Source organism: Ictalurus furcatus, chromosome 18 (genome assembly GCF_023375685.1).
Source record: "Ictalurus furcatus strain D&B chromosome 18, Billie_1.0, whole genome shotgun sequence".
In the NCBI taxonomy this organism is placed as follows: Eukaryota; Metazoa; Chordata; class Actinopteri; order Siluriformes; family Ictaluridae; genus Ictalurus; species Ictalurus furcatus.
Genome location: NC_071272.1, coordinates 17,363,182 through 17,375,634, shown reverse-complemented (window position 1 = coordinate 17,375,634; position 12,453 = coordinate 17,363,182).

The following is a 12,453-nucleotide window of genomic DNA, read 5'->3' as shown; positions in this document are numbered from 1 at the left end:
GCTGGCCAATTATGTATACTCATTAGATTGGACCAAATTATAAAACTAACTAACTAACTAACTAACTAACTAACTACTTATTTATTTAAAATGGAGATCAAAACAGTCTGTTTGGCATCAAGAACCATGCCATAGTCAAAGTCACAGAGACCATATTTTTCCTTATTGTTATGTTTGATGTGAACGTTAACTATAGCTCTTGATCTGTACCTGTATAATTTTTATGAATTGGGCTGCTACCACATGATTGGCTGACTGGATAACTGCACTGATGATCAGGTGTACAGGTGTCAGTGAGTATGTACACACTATATAGTATACAGTCCCCTCCAAGAGTATTGGAACAGCAAGGCCAGTTCTTTTGTTTTTGCTATACACTAAATACTTTTGGGTTTGAGATCAAAAGATGAATATGAGACAGTAGAACAGAATTTCAGCTTTCATTTCCTGATATTTACATATAGACGAGTTAAACAACTTGGAACATGGCACATTTGGTGGCAGACCACTCGATTTTTAGGTGAGCAAAGGTACAGGAACAAATAGTTGTAAAGTAATTAAAATAAATAACACTTAATGGTTGTCCATCCCTTGCGTGCAATAACTTCATCAAGCCGGCAACCAAATGATAGCACCAAATTGTTGTCTTCTTGTTTTGTGATGCTTTTCCTGGCTTATACCGAAGCTTCTTTCAGTTGATGTTTTTTTTCGAGGGTTTCTCAATTCAGTCTCCTTTTCAGGAGGTGAAATGCATGCTCAATTAGGTTAAGGGCTGGTGACTGCTACTGTAGAGGTACAAGTGCTGTATAGTACACCGAGTTTCCAGTGAAACTGCATATTTCAGACAAACATCCTTCATCAGGAGTGCTTCTGAGGCTTCTAAGGCTTTTTTAACATTTGTAATTTGCTTGCCATTTCATACCACCATACAGTTTTATTAAATATGTGTCATTGGATCCATTTCATTAAATGTTCATTAAATTCGAATAAATTAAATTACCTTAATTTGTACTTAATCAAATTACCACTTGCATACCTTATAAAAGCTGTGCATGGTCTTGTGACTGTGAAAGTGAAATTTGTGCGTGTAATACTTCATATTTCTGCTCTTAGTCTCACTTGAAATGTCCAATAAAAGATATAACATGGAAGCTATCTTTTTCGGATGTATTGCACAGAAAGTGTATTGTAATGTATTGCACTCTTATGCGTGTCCAAATAATTGTTGTCCCATCTTGCTGAGTAGTAACTAGTTGATATTAGCAGGCTATGTTGTATTGGTGCAGCTCTGGATAATGAGCTGCTGGGAGGTACTGCTTTGTAAAGATGCAGGAAAGGTCCTAAACTACAGAGAGCTCTAATGAATAGTGATGCATTTAAAAGGCACTTCCCTGCAGTTTCCATTGGGTGGAAATTTTATAAACTTTCTTTTCGGCCTGAGTCAGCTTGGAGTGACCATTGTCTCCCCCACTGAACGACACACGGACACTCAATACAGTTTAAACAAAGGCTACTATGATTAACGACAGGGCCATGAGACAAACAGTGCTGAGTTAGGCTTTCACTCCCAGAAACCCCGGGTCACAAAAAACAACACTCTCTGGCTTTAAATCAGTCAGGTGAAATACAGCTGAGGTGATAGTGCTCTTTAAATATTTAGCGAGCAGCTGTGAATGTGTTTTATGTGTTAAAATCAGCACAGATATACACTTAAGGCAACAATAAAATAAAATAAAAAATCCCATCAAGGACTTACTGAATCAGTGCCATGACCACCCCAAGACAAGTTTACAAACAGAGTAAACATGTTTCATTTTTATAAAAACAGGACTTTTAGTGTTTGTATTCTCACAGCACGGATATTGTTTGAAAGACTGTTCAGTTGCAGTACAAAAAGCTAAATGATTTTTAACTACAGTACTGTTCAAAAGTCTTAGGCGTCCTATTTTCTTTAGTACAAACTTTGTTATAAATGTTTACTTTATGACTTCATAAATATAGTTGAGTATGAAAATGTGGATAATTATGAGTTTGTTTTTTATAATGGGGCAACAGTAGAGGAAATGATACGGAGATTAAAAAGAACTAAGGTTTCACTGCAGATTTTTAGTCTTGCATGATAGGACACATAATGGATTTGATGTAAAGTCAGTAAGACTTTGAGATTATTTAAGTGAAACAAGCGTTTCATGACAATAGTATTTTTCAAATATGAAACCCCTGTGATCATGGACAGGTATCTGAAGTTATAGCAGAATTAATGTAAAAGGGTATTTGGCACGAAACCCCTGCAATCACGGACAGGTATCTGACGATATAGCATTATAAATGTAAAAGGGTATTTGGCACGAAACCCCTGCAATCACGGACAGGTATCTGAAGATATAGCATTATAAATGTAAAAGGGTATTTGGCACGAGACCGCTGTGATCATGGACAGGTATCTGAAGTTATAGCAGAATTAATGTAAAACCCCTGTGATCACGGACAGATTTGCAGCCAATGACTTTTCTTCCCATGATCGATGACCCATGAAGATTCTCAAAATAGGCCACGCCTACATGATGACCTGATGATCTGTTACGCTGTCCTGAAATCCCTTTTAAAAAGTGCCTGCCACGATGACATATTAACTTTGACACATTCTTGCAAGTGGGCCTCACAAAATTTTTATCCTGGTTATGGCCCTGGTATGGGGAATTAGTTATGGCACTTTTCCCCTGCACGGTATGGCTCGACTCAACTCGACTCTGCTCGCTTTTTGGGGACTTTCCACTGTGGATAGTACCTGGTACCTGGTACTTTCTTTAGTACCACCTCTGTCGAGGTTCCAAGCGAACCGAGCCGATACTAAACGTGAGCCACGCACTGAGGGAGTAGGGAATTCTCCTTAACGAGTGGTTTGGTATTGTACCTGAATAAATGTGTCATTTACTACCTACTTTGTGTATGGTAATATTCTATTAATTGAAAATTATGTTATCGTTTATTTCATTACAGATAAAATTACAAAAAAGGTTTCTGTATTAGGTTTTTACCTCTCGCTTGTTACCGATTTCCAAACAGGCGTTAACCAAGTCACTCCTGTCGCGGCTGAATCTGACTTCGTCATATTGAACACTACGTAGGGTCTAGAACGCCGTTATTTTATATCCTTAATAAGGTTCATGTTCAGTGAACAGAAAAAGCATTTGGAATACGGCCTGGCCATGTATTTGTACAGGGCTTTGTTAATACAACATTATTCCTGCGTGAAGGTGAGTGGAAGATGGCACCCACATTGATGCGACACTAAACTGCAGCTCAGAAAAGTAAAGCGAGCCGAACCGTGCGGTGGAAAAGTGGCTTTAGAAACGTGTCCCCCATATGGACTAATGAAATGTGCCTGAGAGTGCTTCCCGGTGGAACAGTAGGTGTGTAGGAGGGGTTCTGGGTCTCTGTGGAGATTCAAGGACTCCTGCTGACCCAAGCTGTTGCACCTCTGCTGACCAGCGCATTACAGAGCACTACACAGCTGCCTTCCATTCAGCTTAAGAAAAGAACTGTTTTTTTCTCCCTTCTCCCTCTCTCTCTGTCTTCTTGTGTCTGAGTGTAAGACCCCAGCTGTCCCCAGTGGAGCAGAATTCCAACCTTCCCTCCAAAAACTTGCTCTCTCTCTTACTCTCTCTCTCAGTCCCTGCCCCCATTGTCCATCCGGGAGCATAGTGCTTAACCACTAGACCGGGCGCAAACAACAAAGTAATCATATTACAGTGTCCCTGGGGAAAAAGGGACAGCTATCCACAGGGAATCTCCTGCGGCTAATCCCTGCAAGAGCGCCGCTTTTCTTCTCCAGGGCCAAGCCCACCTTTTCACAGCAGCTCCGGAGGCACAGTCCTTTAACCGCTCAAGGATATCGACTCTGCGGCTGTGCTCCCGCAGTCCCTGTAAATGCCACCGGCTGGGGACAGTGAGGGGGCTAACATTATATTGGCAATGTATTCAGTAGTTACTTGCACACACACACACACACACACACACACGGAATGTGTGTGCATCATCTGCCTCTGCTTTTCTCATTTATTCTGTTTTATTTCAGTCCTATCATTACCTCACCTTCATTCCCTATTCCATCATACCTCATTTTTTTTTTTACTCCTTATGACCGCAAGACACGATTGCAGCTTTTTATCAATTATTAATACGCCACAATAAATCACCTCTAATTAAACATGTTCGGCGGCCGGGTGTGTAGATTTACCACCCCGGATCCTCATCCAGCCACATTAATAGCAGCCCGGTGCACATGAATGATGCACTATAAACACAAGTCTCCATAGAGTCAATGCAGCAGCGGGGTCTCTCTAGAGAATGAATCACTCGGTAGTGTGTTTGATTGTAAATAATCATGGTAATGCTCATGTACATTTACACCCTTATGAATATTCTCGCCTTTTTTAAAGTAGAAACCTTCCGTTAAAATCTCTCTCTATCTTTCATCCTCCAGGTCAGTCCTTCTTACTTTAATCTCACAAGTCAGACTTCTAGCTTTTACTAGAGAGTCTGGTGATTTTTCGTGACTATACATGGAAAAGAACTGCCTACTTTTACAAGAAAAGGTGGTTGATTGATTGCTATGAGAGTGTAGACTTTGACAGCAGCTTACTCTGCCAGTCAAAAGTTTTGACACCTCCAAAGACCATGTGAAGTAACAATTAAATCAAGAAACTGAAATCTTTCTGGCACTTATTAACTGCTCTCAGTACTTGGAGGGTCTCTAAACTCTATAAATGTTCTATTAATGGCAGGTTCATTTGGAGGGTAAAGCAATTAAGCTTATAGATAATACACATAGAAAGTGCTAGTATTAATTGCCCTTTTGACCTTCTCTGATTTGATTTACTAAACATTTAACAATAAACATTTCTCAATTCACATATTCCTTGGTGTGTTTTTTTTTGTTGTAGTTATACTTCAACTGAGGTCATTCAAACAATCTTAGCACGTGAAATTATCTTGAATATAATCACATTTATCTAGGATTTCCTATTTTTTGATTACAATAAACCAAATATAATATTATTAAACCTATTTCTATATATATTTTAGCTTAAAACCATCTTGTTCTATTAGCGGATAATATTTAAAAAACTTTAAGCATTTATTTCCAGAAAGAGACAAAATTATCTGCCAATAGAATACGCAAAAATAAAGCTTGAAATGATTATTAATATCTAAAAATGAAAAGTTGAATAATCTTACAGTTGATTTGAAATAATCTCCTAATAATAAATATTAGATAAATTCACCCATATTAAAGATATTTTCACTTGCACAGATCTGAGCTGTTTAGCGTTGTGTTCACAAGCTTGTGTTCACTCACTAAGAATCGTAGTCACAAAGACACAACTGTCCTACATCCATTCACAGAGCGGTTCGATCCAAGAATCGACTATAAAAATGAAAAAGTGAACACACACACACACAATATGGAAATAGGAATAACTGAAACAGGCCAGCAGGACAAAGTACAGAAAGGTCAAGGCGCTCTCATTTAAGAGTTGCACCTGCAGAGCGGCAAATGAAAGGCGCCAACAAAACCAGCAGCTGGGCTGATGTGTCAACAGCAAGGACGGATTTAAAAGGGAAACTATGGAAGTTTTTCTCCCCTAAGAAGGACGGTTCAAAAGCGAATGCTAATAATACCATCAAAGCCAAGCATACAAGTTTTAAAATATATGTTAGCTCTGCTTTGTCTGTCTTTAGAAATAAAACCTCAGACAGATCTAGAGGGAGAGAAACTATTAGTAATGGGCCTACAAACATCTGTGTGAGTCTCAAACGCTGACATGAAGCAGTTAGTATTCCAGATACAGTGATATTAAGACACTGTTTGCCACTGCACGGCTGAATTCTGAAAGCTGATTGGCCGGAGGGTGTTGAATCATTTTCTATAACTGCAGCTCTGAGATAGTTCTGGCTGCAAAGCAAATCACAAGTTTATATTAATGCACATGTTCTAATACATTATTTTATTCACAGGGATGGCATGTAATATAAGACTAATAATGTAACATGCAAGATAATTGTTGATATGGTGAAGTTTTCTGAAACGAGATGTTTATTTAACAGTTTTGCATTGTAAGTGTCAGTGCACTGTAAAAGCCAGAAGTAAAGCTTTGTGTTTTTGAGTGGAAGGGCTTTGCTCTTTCTCAGTTTAAATGGATAAAGAAAAAAGTATGATACAATCCCCACCAAAACTATTGAACAGAACGGCCAATTAATTTGTTTGTGCTATACACCAAAGACATTTGAGTTTGAGATCAAAAGATGTGACGAGATGAGTTTAGGATTTCAGCTCTTATTTCCTGGTATTTACATCTAGATGTGTTAAACAACATAAAACATAGAACCTTGTGTATCAGACCACACAATTTTAGGTGAGCGAAAGTATTGGAGCAGACAAGTCTTGAATAACACTTAATATGTGGTTGCATATCCCTTGTTTGAAATAACTGTGACTCATTGGCAATCACCAAATATTTGTTTTCTTCTTTTGTGATGCTTTTCCAGGCTTTTACTGCAGGCTCTTTCAGTTGTTGTTTGTTTTGGAGAGTTTCTACCTTCAGTCTCCTCTTCAGGAGGTGTAATGCATCCTCAAATGGGTCAAGGTGTGGTGATTGACTTGGCCAGTCTAACTTCCGCTTTTTCTCTCTTGATAAATGTCGTTTGTTGAGTTTGCAGTGTGTTTTTGGGTTACTGACATACTGCATGATAAAGTGCCTCCCGATTAATTTGGATGCATTTCTCTGTAAATTGGCAGACACAATGTTCCTGTAGACTACTGAATTCATTCTGCTGCTACCATCATGAGTTACATTATCAACAAAGATTAGTCAGCCTGTTCCAGAAGCAGCCATGCAAGCCCAAGCCATAACGTAACCTCCACTATGTTTTACAGATGAGCTTGTATGTTTTGGGTCATGAGCAGATCCTTCCTTTCCCCACACTTTGGCCTTTCCATCACTTTGGTAGAGGTTAATCTTGGTTCCAGAACATTTGTCAATCATCTCTGTATTTCTGTGTAAATTCCAACCTGGCTTTCTGATTCTTACTGCTGATGAGTGGTCTGTAGCTTGTGGTGTGGCCGCTATATTTCTTCTTCGAACAGTGGATTGTGATACCTTCACCCCTGCCCTGTGGAGGTTGTTGGTGATGTCACTGACTTGGTTTTGGGTTTTTCTTCACAACTCTTTCACAATGTTTCTGTCATCAGCAGACCCATTCGGTGTCTGTTGTTCAGTACACCAGTGGGTTCTTTCTTTTTCAGGACATTCCAAATTGTTGTATCAGCTGTCCTCAATGTTTGTGCAATGCCTCTGATTGATTATCCCTCTTTTCTCAGCTTCAAAATGGCTTGCTTTTCTCCCATAGACAACTCTCTTATCTTTATGTTGGCTTATCCTTTTTAACAACAAATGCAGACTTCACAGGTGATACTGAAGGCTAAAACCAAGAGTAGATTTTCAGAGCTATTTATTGTTTAAACAATCAATCTAACAGGACACACAGGATGTGTTGTTTTTGGAAATAATCAACTTCAGAGTAGTAACAGTAACTCACTGCATGCCCTGACATGTTTTATTCCTTACTTAAGCACAAGATAAATAATACGCTATTGAAAAAGCTGACAGCTAGAAACTAACAGCACAATCTATAATAGTTTACATGCAAGTAGGCAGATGCACAATAACATTGCACAACTATTGGCTAAGTTTGTACAAGCTGTTTCTTTGGATTTACAGCACAGTTAAAAAAAAAGAAAAGGGTTTCACAAAAAATCTAATCTATACAGTGTTCCACTTCCTCCAAATGATGCTGATGAGTCAAGCTTCACATTTGAAATTTTGCACTGGAGCCAAGTAGCTAACAAATAACAAAAGTTGATCTTTCCCAAAATATTACATCTTCATAAATGTTTTTTTTTTCCCCCACATGACATCACTAAGCTACTTGTTAAATTTTCATTTTAAATAAACAGGTTTGTGAAAGTCAGCACTTACAACTTTAAGTTCAAAGTTTAACATTATTATCATTCACCTGTCTAGGTGGAATGATACAGAATTGCACTAAAATAGGCTCCTGTTGTCCAAGATGTCTGCCCAATAATGTTACAGTGTTTATGTTTATAGGTTACAGCAAGTCACACGCATCAGCAAGTCTGTCACTTTACTGGGGAACTGAATGTGGTTCGAGGCAGATATTTACAGAAAAAGATTCCATGTGAGATAGGCTTCCATTACTTGTTGCCAACATTAGCCAGACTTGGCTGAACAAATGCATTTGGGATGAAGGGGACAACTGTATAAATTCTATTTTTTTTTTTCATTGCAAGTAATTTCTTTGGAATTGGAAGTTACACCATGGAATTTTTTCAATCTGCTTATTAAAAAGCCCTTATTCTCATTCATTCTTTATTTTTTGCTTATTGATATGGTCCTTTCCTCACAGATCGAAGAGGAAATATCAGCTGTGTCTAAGGCATATGACAGTTCACTGTGGAGACTTTAGGTATACTGGAACCAAAACTATATTCCAAATAACACAGTGAGTGATGTAACAACAGCATGATTTAGGGTTGGAATGATGATATGAAGCACAGTGTTCTTGAATGGAATGCTAGCTGGCTACAAGTGTGGTGTGTCAGGACGAAAAACACTGAAAGCATTGGAACTACTTCTATATAAGTAGTCATGGAGTAAAGCATGGAATCCGGATCTCTATTTTTAAATAAAATGTAGCTAAAAGGCCTTAATTTCTTTAGTAAGCAATAAAATTGAGAGGGTGTTATTTCCTGTTACAGGAAAATAATGAACAATCGGGCAGTATGACATGGCCCAACACAAAGTGGAATTACTGTTAACACCCCAACATTGATTATTTCCTCAAAAATATTTTTTATTCCTCTTATATCACAGCAATTAGATTTTTTCTAATAAAATAAGTGTTATATATATATATAAATCTGTTTACAGTTAATCGGAACATCCACAAAACAAATTAGTTCCTGTTATCACTTATGTTATCAAAAACAATATGTTATATAAAAATTTTTTTTTTTTTAAATGTCATGTTACCTTTTGAGGAACTGTAATACATAGTAAGTATAGAAAAAGTCCTCTACCCTGAAGACCTTTCCATTGTGGAAAACTTGAACAGCCTCCTTTTACCTAAAAAGCATTGACACTAGAGACTCCATCCAGTAATGCTAAAAATGCTTAATCAAAAATGCTTCAAGAAAACGTCATCATATCGAGAATTACACACTTTTTCAAAATCCTGTTATGTGGAGCCTTCACCATACAAGTCCCTGTGAAAGTTGTTAATATAGAAATTCTAACCTTCAAATGTGTTCATTAGTTTAAACTTGTGATTTGCCTTGCAGCTAAACTACTGTCAGAGCTGCTGTTAGAAAATTAATCACCACTGACCAATCAGAGTTGAGAATTCAACAGCATTACCTGTTAGCCTAAGACTTTAATGAGTTCTAAAGCATAAGTTGGGAAGACAGTTGGACTATGTTTGGAGGACTGGATCCTGGGACACTATCTGGGTGAAAGATCCAAACAAGGCTGCAACTTCATCATGTGGTCACAGGTCAGGCCATTGTTATGTGTCAGGGTTGGGACAACTGGCTTCAGGGGGTTCTTCTGGCATGTGTTGTTGTTACTGCAAAAAAACCCCCCAAAAACCAGGCGACAGAGATAACACAATTGTCAGTGCTGGTAAAGAAATGGTGTTCATGGGTAATTTTACGATCATTTAGAGCTTGTAACTCTAAAAAATGAAACTTAATTAAAAGTATTTTCCAACAGTGAATCTAAGAACATGCACTGAATTAAACATTAAAAAATGTGTTAACCCATCTCTGGCAATGATGTATCATCTTGTTCCTTGTATCATCGTGTATCACCTTGTTCATCTTGTTCTCTTAAATAAGTAACATATTTGATAGTAACACGATTGAAATTTTTAGCATATATTTAACAAACACACAAAATGTGGGTAACAAGCATCCATGCTAATGGCATGAGGACATTGGACATTGTAATAACTGACTCAGTGTATACTCTACTTAATAATTTACTTTCAATATATAATTTAAGTAATAAGGAAGTGCTTTCAAAGTGACTTTGTCAGTCAATATCACTACCACAATATTACAGAAAAAGAAAATAGATGATCATTTCTCATGATATTCTAGAAATTTGGATTATGCAACTTCCTCTTGAGCATGTGACTTATGGAATATTCCAAATATTTCATCGGGGTGATTCGGGTGAATGTGTGCAGGTAACAGGCTTGAGTGAATGTTGACAGAACCGAAATGTAGCATGAGATACTAAATTCAATTTGGATTCAATTTGAACATTCAAATGGAACACTAATGCAAAGAAGAAAAAAAAAAAGGTTTTGGAAATACTTTAATGATTATATAAGGAAAAAATATAGTTATAGTAGACTGTGACAGACAAAAATGTTGTTTTCTAATGACTGTTTTCAGTTATTTATCTGAAATATCCACATAGGTTGTTGTGAATGACACTTCACATACTTGTAAATGTAATGTAAGTGGGACGCAATAGGCACCTCTATCGTAAAATCACCCTCCTACATGCATAGCACTTGTTCACGACTTTAACCAGATGGCGTTTCCATCTCCAACATAATTCCCTCCTCTGTAAATTCCTTAAAATCAACATCTTGAAAAGTTTAAGGCCAGAGCATCTAAACAGGAAATATCGAAAACAGCTCAATGAGTGAACACATGCCCAATGTTTGGACAAACGAGTGAGTCACGTACATAATTTGCACGCCCAACATTACATAATCTACTTAGAGCTGAAGAGGACTCGGGTGGCCTAACACTGTTGCCCAATACTGCATAATCTAACCAGACACCACAGCTCCTTAACAAGAACCCAGAGGACTTGAGAGACAAATCTGTGGCATTTGAGGTCATTTTGGGACAGCACTTGTCTCTGGCTGTCCTTCCTGTATATTTCATAACCAGGCAACAAACCACAGCCACAAAAAGGCAGCCAGATGTGGCCTAACTGCAGGCAAAAGAAAGCAGCACAATCACTGCCAGTTCCTATCATATTCCTGTCACCATACAGTCAAATTTCCACTCGTCCAGACATTCAGCCAATGTTGTGTGTGTGTGTGTGTGTGTGTGTGTGTGTGTGTCAGTGTGGACCAAACCAATTCTTCTCAAGGCCACAACTAGCAAGAATAATTTCTGTAGTTCACCAAAAATAATTTATAAGCTTAATTGAGTCTTGATAACGGATATAAATTCATTACAAAAATAAAAATACTGTCCACTGGTTTAAGCTCCAGGATGATGAAGGTTATTTGTGAAGGAATTTGGGTATAAAGCAAAAGCTTGTATTGCAGTGAAAACAAACAGCTCAAAGATAGTGCTTTTCTGCCACCTTGTGGGAATATTTGTGAATTGCAACTGTTCTTTTTTGTTATAGGCAACTGCAGGTCTGTGCAAGCATCCGTTCATTCATTCCTTCATTAGTTGATTGATCGATTCATTCATTTATTCTTATGATCTTTTCTTTCAGTTTCCCCAACAAACATGGTAAACAAAATACACCACACCACTTTTAATCGACGTTATGGTAACGCTATACATTAAAGACATTGCAGTGGATATCATTGTACTCACAGCTCCAGGGTCTCTTTTCTGATCCTGCACTCAACTTACTGTCTATGTGGATGTTCTAATCATGTTCACCTTGTGGATTTCCTCTCGATTCTCTGGGTTCATCCCACCTCCCCAAAACACTCCAGCAGTGTGCTGGTTACACGAAATTACCACTAGGTGTGAATGTGTGTTTGGTATGGGAACTGCACAATCTCTGACTGCAAGACCCTGAGAACAGCTGAAAAGATCATTGGGGTAGTCTCTACCCACCACTGACACGTTATACAATAACCGCTGTAACCGCAAAGCCACCAGCGTCGTGGATGACCCATCCCACCCCTCGTATGGACTCTTCACTCGACTGCCATCTGGCAGAAGGTATAGGAGCATCCATGCCGCCACCACCAGGCTCAGTTTCTTCCCAGAGTTAAGAAGATTACTCAACACCTTGCTACCTCCCAGTGCCCACCTGGGCTAATTAAAATCAGAATAATTTATTTCGCCATATACATTTACACGTATTAGCAATTTCGTGTTTGGTCACAACACGATACATCTCAGACAACACAACACAATTACCATTCTAATATACAAAAAATGCACCTAATATACAAATATTACAGCTTAAGCAGAAATGGTAGGCTCGGTTGTAATTTACAGTGGAGGTAGAAATCAAAGCCCTAACCCAGTATGAAGCAATACCACACTATGCTGCATTAGACACTTTCTATTGATGAGACTCTTTTTTTGCTGCT